This window comes from Balaenoptera physalus (assembly GCF_965194825.1).
Source record: "Balaenoptera physalus genome assembly, chromosome: 20".
NCBI classification, from domain to species: domain Eukaryota; kingdom Metazoa; phylum Chordata; class Mammalia; order Artiodactyla; family Balaenopteridae; genus Balaenoptera; species Balaenoptera physalus.
Window position 1 is genome coordinate 24,419,372 of NC_138901.1, and position 11,956 is coordinate 24,431,327.

Consider the following 11,956-nt stretch of genomic DNA (forward strand, 5'->3'; position numbering starts at 1 on the left):
AGCTAGTGGGAAGCAACAGGGAGATCAACTCTGTGCTTTGTGACCACCTAGAGGGGCGGGATAGGGAGGGTGGGAGGGAGGGAGATGCAAGAGGGAAGAGATATGGGAACATATGTATATGTATAACTGATTCACTTTGTTATAAAGCAGAAACTAACACACCATTGTAAAGCAATTATACTCCAATAAAGATGTTAAAAAAAAGAAAAAAACTTCCAGCAAACAAAAGTCCAGGACCAGATGGCTTCAAAGGTGAATTCTATCACACATTTAGAGAAGAGCTAACACCCATCCTTCTCAAACTCTTCCAAAAAATTGCAGAGGAAGGGACACTCCCAAACTCATTCTATGAGGCCACCATCACCCTGATACCAAAACCAGACAAAGATACTACAAAAAGTGAAAATTACAGACCAATATCACTGACGAATATAGATGCAAAAATCCTCAACAAAATACTAGCAAACAGAGTCCAACAACACATTAAACAACACATCATCATACATCATGATCAAGTGGGATTTATCCCAGGGATGCAAGGATTCTTCAATATATGCAAATCAATCAAGGTGATACACCATATTAACAAACTGAAGAATAAAAACCACATGATCATCTCATTAGATGCAGAAAAAGCTTTTGACAAAATTCAACACCCATTTATGATAAAAACTCTCCAGAAAGTGGGCATAGAGGGAACCTACCTCAACATAATAAAAGCCATATACGACAAACCCACAGCAAAAATTATTCTCAATGGTGAAAAACTGAAAGCATTTCCTCTAAGATCAGGAACAAAACAAGGATGTCCACTCTCACCACTATCATTCAACACAGTTTTGGAAGTCCTAGCCACAGCAATCAGAGAAGAAAAAGAAATAAAAGGAATACAAATTGGAAAAGAAGAAGTAAAACTGTCACTGTTGGCAGATGACATGATACTATACATAGAGAATCTTAAAGATGCCACCAGAAAACTACTAGAGCTAATTAATGAATTTGGTAAAGTTGCAGGATACAAAATTAATGCACAGAAATCTCTTGCATTCCTATACACTAATGATGAAAAATCTGAAAGAGAAATTAAGGAAACACTCCCATGTACCATTGCAACAAAAAGAACAAAATATCTAGGAATAAACCTACCTAGGGAAACAAAAGACCTGTATGCAGAAAACTATAAGACATTGATGAAAGAAATTAAAGATGATACAAACAGATGGAGAGATTGGATTCTTCCAATCCATGCTCTTGGATTGGAAGAATCAATATTGTGAAAATGACTATACTACCCAAAGCAATCTACAGATTCAATGCAATCCCTATCAAATTACCAATGGCATGTTTTACAGAACTAGAACAAAAAATCTTAAAATTTGTATGGAGACACAAAAGACCCCGAATAGCCAAAGCAGTCTTGAGGGAAAAAAACGGAGCTGGAGGAGTCAGACTCCCTGACTTCAGACTATACTACAAAGCTACAGTAATCAAGACAATATGGTACTGGCACAAAAACAGAAATATAGATCAGTGGAACAGGATAGAAAGCCCAGAGATAAACCCACTCACCTATGGTCAACTAATCTATGACAAAGGAGGCAAGGATATACAATGGAGAAAAGACAACCTCTTCAATAAGTGGTGCTGGGAAAACTGGATAGCTACATGGAAAAGAATGAAATTAGAACACTCCCTAACACCATACACAAAAATAAACTAAAAATGTATTAGAGACCTGAATGTAAGACCGGGCACTATAAAACTCTTAGAGTAAAACACAGGAAGAACACTCTTTGACATAAATCACAGCAAGATCTTTTTGATCCACCTCCTAGAGTAATGGAAATAAAAACAAAAATAAACAAATGGGACCTAATGAAACTTAAAAAGCTTTTGCAAAGCAAAGGAAACTACAAACAAGATGAAGAGACAACCCTCAGAATGGGAGAAAATATTTGCAAACGAATCAACGGACAAAGGATTAATCTCCAAAATATATAAACAGCTCAAGCAGCTCAATATTAAAAAAACAAACAACCCAATCCAAAAATGGGCAGAAGACCTAAATAGACATTTCTCCAAAGAAGACATACAGATGGCCAAGAAGCACATGAAAAGCTGCTCAACATCACTAATTATTAGAGAAATGCAAATGAAAACTACAATGAGGTATCACCTCACACCAGTTAGAATGGGCATCACCAGAAGATCTACAAACAACAAATGCTGGAGAGGGTGTGGAGGAAAGGGAACCCTCTTGCACTGTTGGTGGGAATGTAAATTGGTACAGCCACTATGGAGAACACTAAGGAGGTTCCTTAAAAAACTAAAAATAGAATTACCACATGACCCAGCAATCCCACTACTGGGCATACACCCAGAGAAAACCATAATTCAAAAAGACACATGCACCCCAGTGTTCACTGCAGCACTATTTACAATAGCTGGGTCATGGAAGCAACCTAAGTGCCCATCAACAGATGAATGGATAAAGAAGATGTGGTATGTATATACAATGGAATATTACTCAGCCATAAAAAGGAACGAAATTGGGTCATTTGTAGAGACGTTGATGGATCTAGAGACTGTCATACGGAGTGAAGTAAGTCAGAAAGAGAAAAACAAATATCGTATATTAACGCATAGATGTGGAACCTGGAAAAATGGTACAGATGAACTGGTTTGCAGGGACGAAATAGAGACACAGATGTAGAGAGCAAACGTATGGACACCAAGGGGGGAAAGCAGCGGGGTGGGGGGGGCGGTGGTGGTGGTGGTATGAATTGGGAGAATGAGATTGACATATATACACTAATATGTATAAAATGGATAACTAATAAGAACCTGCTATATAAAAAAAATAAGTTAAATAAAATTCAAAAAAAAAATAGAAACTGTTTGGGCTGATGAACAGTATTTTAAAATTTGCACCCAAGGGCATTGCCCACTCTGGCAGGAGTGGGGATAATTTACATCTTGCCTCTTATGTAAGGCATCACTTACAGAAAACTGAGTTAACTGGTATCACCTTTCTTATTAATGCCAAGGGTTTACCCCAGGCAACTGCCGTGCTGGCCTTCCTCTTAATCTGGCTCTACCAAGAGATGTTTGGGTTATACTCGGAAATAATTAGTGCTGGTTTAAGCTAAAGGTAAGTATAACCCTTCAAATTTGAAAGGGTGGGAAGGTAAAACCGTCATTAGACAATCAACTCTACAGTCAGAACCTCCAGAATGTTATAGAAAAATTTACTCTTTTTTCCATTGAAGTCAACCCTGTGGGCATCCGAAATCTTGCCCTCTCTGGTTTCTCCTTGTTTTCTTCCTCTCCCTCCACCGTCTGTCCCCAGCCAGCCTCTGGATCATTTCATCCATTTGCTTCTGATTATTCTCTCAATGGTAGTGGAGGTGTTTTGTGTGTAAGGGAGAGGGTTTTACTTCCCTCCAAGGGAAACATTGACTAGTCAAACAATTCTTTCTCTTATTAAAATGGATCATTTCTTTTTTTAAAAAATTTATTTATTTATCTACTTATTTTTGGCTGTGTTGGGTCTTCGTTGCTCCGCGCAGGCTTTCTCTAGTTGCGGAGAGCGGGGGCTACTCTTCGCTGCGGTGCGCAGGCTTCGCATTGTGGTGGCTTCTCTTGTTGCGGAGCACGGGATCTAGGCGCACGGGCTTCAGTAGTTGTGGCAGGCGGGCTCAGTAGTTGTGGCTTGCGGGCTCTAGAGTGCAGGCTCACTAGCTGTGGCGCATGGGCTTAGTTGCTCCGCGGCATGTGAGATCTTCCCTGACCAGGGCTCGAACCCGTGTCCCCTGCATTGACAGGAGGATTCTTAACCACTGTGCCACCAGGGAAGTCCTAAAATGGATCATTTCTTGCAGCATAAGTTCCCTGGGTTATTCTGCTAACAAAGCGTATGTCACTTCTCTTACCAAAATACTTTCTTTTAGATCCTAGCTTGGCATGGAGCCAAAGATGGGGAGGCGCGGTGCCCTTCCTTGGAGGGTAGGAGGAGAAAACCCCAACCTGTCACAGAAGGAGAAACTGCTGAACACTGCACTGTCCTAAAGGGAGGCAGGTCACCCGGAGAGTTAATGAGCAACCTGTTTGAAAGTGTTCAGTGAAGGCTGGTTAATTACCTTTCTCGTGAGAACCTGGACAAAACGATCTCTCAACTCTGTCTTAGAAGTACAAATCTAGGGAAATTTTTCTGGGCTACTGGTTTCCAAAAATAACTTTGTCACTCTAGTGGACATCTGCTGTTTCTGCTGTTGAGCTCCCTCTGGCCTGGGTGGGATTGGCTGCACCCCACCCCTGGGGTGGGGGTTGGGGGGGTCTCACTGATCACATTAACATGTGATACAAAATTTTCACACTTTGTGTCCCCTCCTTGGGTCCATCCACAGGTCTTTCCCCCAGACTTCCTTTTTTCCTAATTTTACAATGTTTCTCCTTCTAGGTCCTTGACCACTTGCCACTACCCTTGAGTCCATGTACATTCTTACTTCAGGTCACTCTGCTTGTACACAAAGTGGACAACTAGATTTACCCCTGAAGCTGAGATTTCTCCCCCTTGCTCTTCCAGGGCCACTCCTGCCTGCAGCTATAGGGCAGCAGTGGTCCATTCACCCACATAACAAGCCAACTCACCCACGAACCAAACTTGGTCTTTTTCTTCCTCCATCAGCTGGTTATAAGCGCCCCAGCCTCCACTCCAAGGTGGCTATAGATGCCATCTAAGGGGGAGGTACAACTCAGCAGTGGCAGGTGACAGAGGGGTCAGACTGGGGTACTAAATGGGAGAAATGATGAAGACCGCCCCTTAGGTCTTTCCTGGTGGCATTAATCTCTGCCATTCTCCCCAGGGTAAGATATGGTTTTTGGTTGGCTGGGTGGAGGTGGTTTGAGAGGTTTCCCTTTCTTCTGCCTCATTATCATGGCCCTTAACCCACAGGGCAAGGAACCGGTTCAAGGATTCTGCCAACTCTCAGCTGTGCCTGTCCCAATTATAGATTAAGAGACCAGGAGAATGACTACAGGTGGGTCTGTGGCCCTGGAGGACCCACTGTAAAGCTGGCCATGGGTGAGGACCACACCCATTACCTGACCGCATATGTCCTCACTCCAACAGGGGGCCATGATGATGCTTCAGATCCCTGGGATCAATGTCAACTTGGACTTTGTGTCCAACAGTTCTCAAAAAAGGTCCAGGTCGTCCTCTTTCCCCAGTGCATGATCACTAAAGTAATCACCCAAGGTCTTCCTGGGGAGGGGCTAGGGGAACCTTACTCTGCACATTTGCCAGGAGATGAGGGCCCTTCTTTGTTCAGCAGCTTCTAGGTCTTAGCTTAAGTTGGGAGCTGGACAAGGGATTATGGCTTTTTACTGGGGTGACTGATTTAAAAAAAAAATAAGGTAAACAATGCTCTTTCTGGCTGTACGTCTATCTTGTCTCTAGGAATACCACGTCCTATTAACCATTTCTATGGCTCTCTGAGAGTCAGGGCCTCCGGCTGCCTCTCTGACCTTGCTGCTCATTATGAGAATCATGGCCACTTCTGACAGGTAAGTACTACCGTCTGGCCTCTATTGTTCTAGATTCCTCTTATCCCCATTACTATCAGGGAGCCCCGATCTATAACAGCATCTCCCACCCTCAGCCCTGGCCTATGGAGGATACAGCCAGCATGAACTTTCAGTGATACTGGGGCTCCTTCTACCAGCTTGGCTAAGAGTGTCCTGTGTGCTCTCCCAGAGAACACAGTCAGCTGGGGAGTCTGCAGACCCCCGCAGGATAACCCTGTCTAGCAGACCCTCTCCTCTGAGCCGTTTGACCCCCTGTTCTACCACCAGCCACGGCAGTTTGGGCTTTTTTACTTCATTTAGTGTGGGCCATTGCTGTTCACAGGCTTCCAAGAGCTAGCTATCCTAGCACCTTCTCCTGGGGTTCTTGCCAGGGATTGAAATCCTGTATCATAGGAGACTGCTCCATATTAATAAATTCTCTCTAATCAAACTTTATATTCTGCCCCCTTGATCTTCATCCTCAGGATCCAGTCCCATATTTGCTCTCTGACTCCTGCTGGCACCTGTCGGCAAGTTCCTGTAACACTTCCCGGGCTGGATGTTGTTGTGACTTGACTCTAGTTCTTTGTGTTGTGGGCAGGAGGGGGATGTCTCCTGTCTTACAAAGCAGAGGATCCTGCATCACTTTCAAGCAAGAGGGAGCTTTAGCCCTTAACAGGGAGGAGGGGGCACTTCTGCAGGTCCAGAGGATTCAGTGGAACCTGGAGATTCAAGATTTCTGAGTGCATTGACCCAGATGTTTCCATTCCAAGTCTGAGTCCTGCTCCTTCTCCATCAGGGCATGACCTTGGCAGAGAAGACTTGTCTTGATTGAGAATTTGACCTCCTTTGCTCCATTCCTCTTAGAGTTAAGAGGAATGGTCCTGACCCCAGCTTTTTCTGCCCTCCAGCTGCAGAAGATGAGAGTCTCTCTTTACATGCTGCCAAGGAGACTTTCACGCTTTGCCTTAAACTGGTGATTAAGCATCCTCAAACTTTCATTGTCTTTCTTCAAGTGTTGATAGCCCCAGCCGTGTGATTCCACAGTCCTTATATCACTACTTCCCTTGAACCTCTCACATACGAGGGAATTTGCTTCCACCAGTGCCTTCCCTTCCATCAGTCTCCCATCCCAGCACATCCCCAGTGAAAGTTTGACCAATTGCACCACTTCAGCATGCCAGGGGCTCCTGGGGCTCCACTTCCAGCTTCAAACTCCTGTTTTTAGAATCCGCTCCCTAAAATCACTCCTAGCCCCAACCGTCATAGGTCTGGGTCCCTGGAAATAGATTCTGTGGTGGAGACTTACACGTGAGAAATTTATTGGGGCGTGGTCTCAGAAAGATGGTGGTCTCAGAAAAACGGTAAGAGGGTAAATGAAGCAGGATGGAGCAGAGGGAGGTGAACAGCGATGCAGTTGTACCAGAGGCCGCAGCTTGTCCCACAGGGAGCTCAAGCTGAGGTGACCCTTCAGAGTCGTCTCTAACTTAGGCAAGAGGACTTGGCCTTTGTGCCCCTGTACTAAGCAGTCACTGGGAGGCCATGTATCCTTGGGAGAGACAGAAGATAGTATCTGGAGGGGAATAAATAGAGGCTGAGCATTTACTAATATGAGCTGATGCCTGAAGGACTCAGCTGCGAGCCATCAACAACCAATCCTCCCGACAGCTGGGGGAATGAAGTGCTTTGGTCCTGAAGGGGAGAGAAGGGTAGGGCCCTCCAGTATCCATCACCCCTAGGAAGAGGTCGATGCAGTAGAAGGCAGAGAGGAGAGGCAGAAAGATACCAGGTTTTTCGTGCTATGTTTTGAGCTGCTGGCCGGAACCTTGCCTGCAGCGACATTCCTTTGTACTTTTCAGTTAAGCATGCAGGCAGATTCTCCTTTTTGTTTAAGCCAGGTGAGTTGGGCTTTCTATCACTTGCAACATAAAGACTATCCATGATCTATGAATCCAAGCACAAATATTAACGGTTTATTGCCTTTTTAAAAACCAGAAGCTAGGTTTAAATTTGTGAATTGGAAAATTTATTAATAAAAAAAGGTTTCTGTATAAATTAGTGATGATTCTTTTCTTTGAACTTCAATGCTACCTGAATATGGAGTGGGAATTACTTGTGGAAATATTTACAAGCTTATACTGCAGTTTAATTGGTGCTTGTTTGAGCACTTCATTAATATTTAATTTTGCATCATTTCTTGAACTAATTTATTGGCACATTTTCAGCTTTCCACAGAGACGTTTAACATAAATCACATTAATAATAAATGGTACGAGAGCTTTTTGTATTTCTTTTCTGAGCTATCATTTAAAGATAATTTTCTATGACAGGCATTCTAAATGTCCTATTGAAGATAAGACTTTCTAAATGTCTGCTTCAGCGACCAACAGGAAATACAATGTGATTTTAATTATATTCATGTCTTGGATTTTGACACAGTGCTTTCTGTTATTAACTCTTGTGAACGGTACCTCTTCATAGAGTGTTTTTAGTCATCTATGAAAAAACAGGCTTGCTCAGACAAGTACTTGAAGCTAAAAAGAAACTATAGAAGCAAGGTCATCAGATGAAATGAGAAGTTTCCTTGTGGGAACCGGGCCAGGACGTGTTTGTCAGAGTGACAAGGACCTAAATTCTCCAGCTCTCTGTTGGCAGGCTGTCATGCCCCATCTACATCCTGAAAAACCACTAACTTAGCTCATTAAACAAGTCACATTTACCAATAAGTAATTCAAAGGTTTTATGTGGAAGAGATAAAATATAAACCACTGAAAGCATCTATTTATTTATTTATTTTCATTTATTTATTTTTTTGGCCGCACCTGGTGGTGTGCAGGATCTTATTTCCCCGACCAGGGATCGAACCTGTGCCCCCTGCATTGGGACCGTGGAGTCTTAACCACTGGACCACCAGGGAAGTCCGAAAGCATCTCTTCAAATGCATGTCAAATTAAGAGTTAACCTGTAAAATTTCAAAACAAGTACCATCAACCCTCAGTATCTGTGGGGGGTTGGCTCCAGGACCTGTCCCCAAATGCCAAAATCCAGGGATGCTCAAGTCCCATAGTGGGCCCTGTAGCCGTGGTTCCACACCATGTGGTACTGTAGCACACACTTGTGGAAAAAAAATCTGTGTATAAGTGGACCCACGCGGTTCAAACCCGTGTTGTTTAAGGGTCAACTTGAACAACCTTAAAATAGTTTAAAATTCTTAAAAACAGTTTTAGCAAAGCACATGGATATTAAAAATAAATGCCTTTTTCTGCAATGCTTCTATAACAGTCGGGATTCTTTTGATTGCATGTGATAGAAATCCAGCATAGAGGACACTGCAGGATTGAAATAACCAAAAATGTTTGTTTTTGTACAAAATTAGAAGGGAAATTCTTCCCCCCCTCCCCCATATCCTATTCCCACTTCCAAGGGGACCCTTGAGGGCTGGGGTAACTATTGATTTTGTGTGCCAATCGGTACCCCTTTCTTTTGGAGCAAATGCACCCTGTTCCCTGTAGTCCTGGTGGGAGTACTGTCAGTCACAGAGCCCATCCCGCTCCTGCAACGGGCTGGGCATGTGACTCAGGCTGGGCCCAACTTAGCAGTATATCCTCCTGGATCCAGTGATTGTTCCAAGAGGTGGATAAGTGAAAAAGACTGGCCAATCAGAGGCCTTCTTTCTGAAGGCTTAAGGGGTGGGTCCAAGGGCCAGTCTTGGTAGGTGGGGTTTCCTAAGCATTGCCACGGAAAGCAGAGGATTGTGGTCAGAAACCCAGAGAAAAGCCAGACCATCCCACAGAAGGAAGATGGCAATGGAGAGAGATGCAGCGAGAGTCAGGACCAAGGCAGCAGGGTCGGGGGGCTGAGCACTGCTGCAGGCTGCCTGAGGAGGCTCAGAAGAGAATCCTGGGGACCCACTGATGAGAGCCTGGGAAGAAGACATGGCAGAGGAAGAATCTGAAGAGTTTGCTATGGAGCGAGTAATGCGGAAACCTCCTGCTCGGTTTTCTCTGTGAAGTATTCAGGAAAATCCACGTTGCTCACTAATGCAAGAGAATGCAAGATTGGCATGGGGGCAACGACAGAGATTGCATAGGACAGCTGACGTGGATGCAGTAACCTCTAACAGTCACAAAATAAAGGGAATTCCCTGGCCTATCCAGTGGTTAGGACTCCATGCTCTCCCTGCCGAGGGCCTGGGTTCAATCCCTGGTTGGGGAACTAAAATCCCACAAGTGGTGTGGCCAAAAAAAAAAAAAAAGCAGAAGGCTCCCTCCTCAACATTCTAAATCTCATCCCTTTGAAAACCTATTCAAAGGGGACATTTTCCCTGTTGTGATTTAACATGGTCCTGGAAGTCCTATCCTTTGTCCTTAGGAGGGTGACACATTTGGCAGGGTTAGAAAGCCTCATCAAGCCCCAAGGCCCTCTAGGGAAGGTCTGCCTTTCCCCCCACATGCTTGTACCCACGAGGGAGACCAGTCAGAAGGTCACTGGTTGCCAAGTTATTCTGGACTTTGTTGGGCAAAATTATCACCAGCACTGGTTCCATCATCTGTGTCTTATTCTACTTTTCTCCTTCCCTTAGGGGATCAGAGGAGAGTATTGGAGATCAATAAAACCTGAACACTTACTAATATGAGACATTAGATTGAACAGTCTGGTTCAGTCCAGAGGGGGTTAAAGTAGAAGGGCCTGGCCACTAAAGTTCTGCCCGCAAGTGGGGACCAGGAGGTAGATGCACTTGAGAGCCTTCCCCTCTGAGACAGGCCAGAGGCAGGAGGCGATGACACATGGCCATCTTGGGGCAGAGCCATGGGGCAAGTGTTTATGTTCATCTCGTACTAACTGGAGCTCCAGAGGCATTTGGCTTGGGCAACATCGGTTAGGTGGTGTCCCAGCATCTGGCACAAGACTAATACAGAGAGATGCTTAGTAAATTAAGACCCATCATATCTATCACGTATCTCGTGAGCAGACCACAAAGCCCCAGTGCCAGGCATCCATGCATAAGAAAATAGCCATGTGTGGGCTTCCCTGGTGGCGCAGTGATTAAGAATCCGCCTGCCAATGCAGGGAACACAGGTTCGAGCCCAAGTCCAGGAAGATCCCACATGCCACGGAGCAACTAAGCCCGTGCGCCACAACTACTGAGCCTGCGCTCTAGAGCTCGAGAGCCACAACTACTGAAGCCTGCACGCCTAGAGCCCGTGCTCCGCAACAAGAGAAGCCACCACAATGAGAAGCCTGTGCACTGCAACGAAGAGTAGCCTCTGCTCGCCACAACTACAGAAAGCCCACGTGCAGCAACAAAGACCCAATGCAGCCACAAATAAATAAATAAATAAATTAATTAATTTTTAAAAAAGAAAAGAAGATAGCCATGTGCTTCAACGATTTGCCTGGATGAACCAACAACGGCTGAGCCAAAAGCTAATTCCATCAGGAGCCGCCACACTGTGGATGTTAACTGAGCTATCCTGTGACAGCCTCTCCCTTTGAGAAGGTCAAAGGTGAGAAGCAGAGACACAAAAAGAGGGTGCTTGGGAAGACTATGAGGGACCCAGGAAGGGGAAGAAAAGCAGAGTTAGACCCCAGTGTCTGCTTTAATATTCTGACAGTTGCATTAACCCACCTTCCCCCAATATTACTTGAATTTGCAGAGTCACATCTTCTCCCTGCGGCCAGAAAGAGCGGAACCCACACATTCCCCAGTCCCTCAGCCACTCCCGAAAGAGGATGGCAGCTCAGCTTGGCAGGGCTCATCTTAGAGCCTCTGTAGCTCCGAGGGCTCACCGGACTCATTTCTAAATGTGCACTCACCATCTGTTGGATGATTCACGCCCAGCTGGATGCAAAGTCTGGGTTTGGTTTGGGTCTTTGGACTTGAATTCATTCCAAAATCAAAGGTGTCAAGTTTAGTGGCCTTAAAATTCTGGAATCCTTTTGGGAAATGAGGACCTTGTACATTCTTTTGACATATCTCTCATTTTCATAAAAATATGAGGAGGGTTCTGAGAAGCCCCCTGAGATGACTCCTTCCCGATCTGGGCTGGGCCCCCCTGGACCAGAGACTGGGCACTCTTGGGCAGCTCCGGCTCACACACCAACTTGTTCCCTTCCTGGACCAGCTTTCTTCCTTCCTTGCCTCCTTCCTCCCTCCTTTGCTTTTGTTTTCCCCCGTTTTTAAACTTCAGGTGCAGAAATTTGAGTTAATCATATGCTATTGTTCATGGCACTCTATCATCATTAGTCCATGCCAGGCCCCTTTTCTGTTTTTAAGCATCTGTTTATTCCCTTTTATCCACATTCCCCTTTGCAATTTGCCACCGCCCACCCTTCCCTACCCCATTCCCGCCATAGGCAAATAGTCTCGTAAGTGAATTTTTTTTTTTGA

General features: G+C 44.8%; 1 long non-coding RNA gene across 1 annotated transcript; it reads left to right on the plus strand.

Moving 5' to 3' along the window:
* The first annotated feature begins 1,255 nt into the window (after positions 1-1,255).
* On the plus strand, positions 1,256-10,908 carry LOC309650860. Its single transcript, XR_014257793.1, has 2 exons — positions 1,256-5,569; positions 7,430-10,908. It is a non-coding gene; the product is annotated as an uncharacterized lncRNA (long non-coding RNA).
* The last annotated feature ends 1,048 nt before the right edge of the window (positions 10,909-11,956 follow it).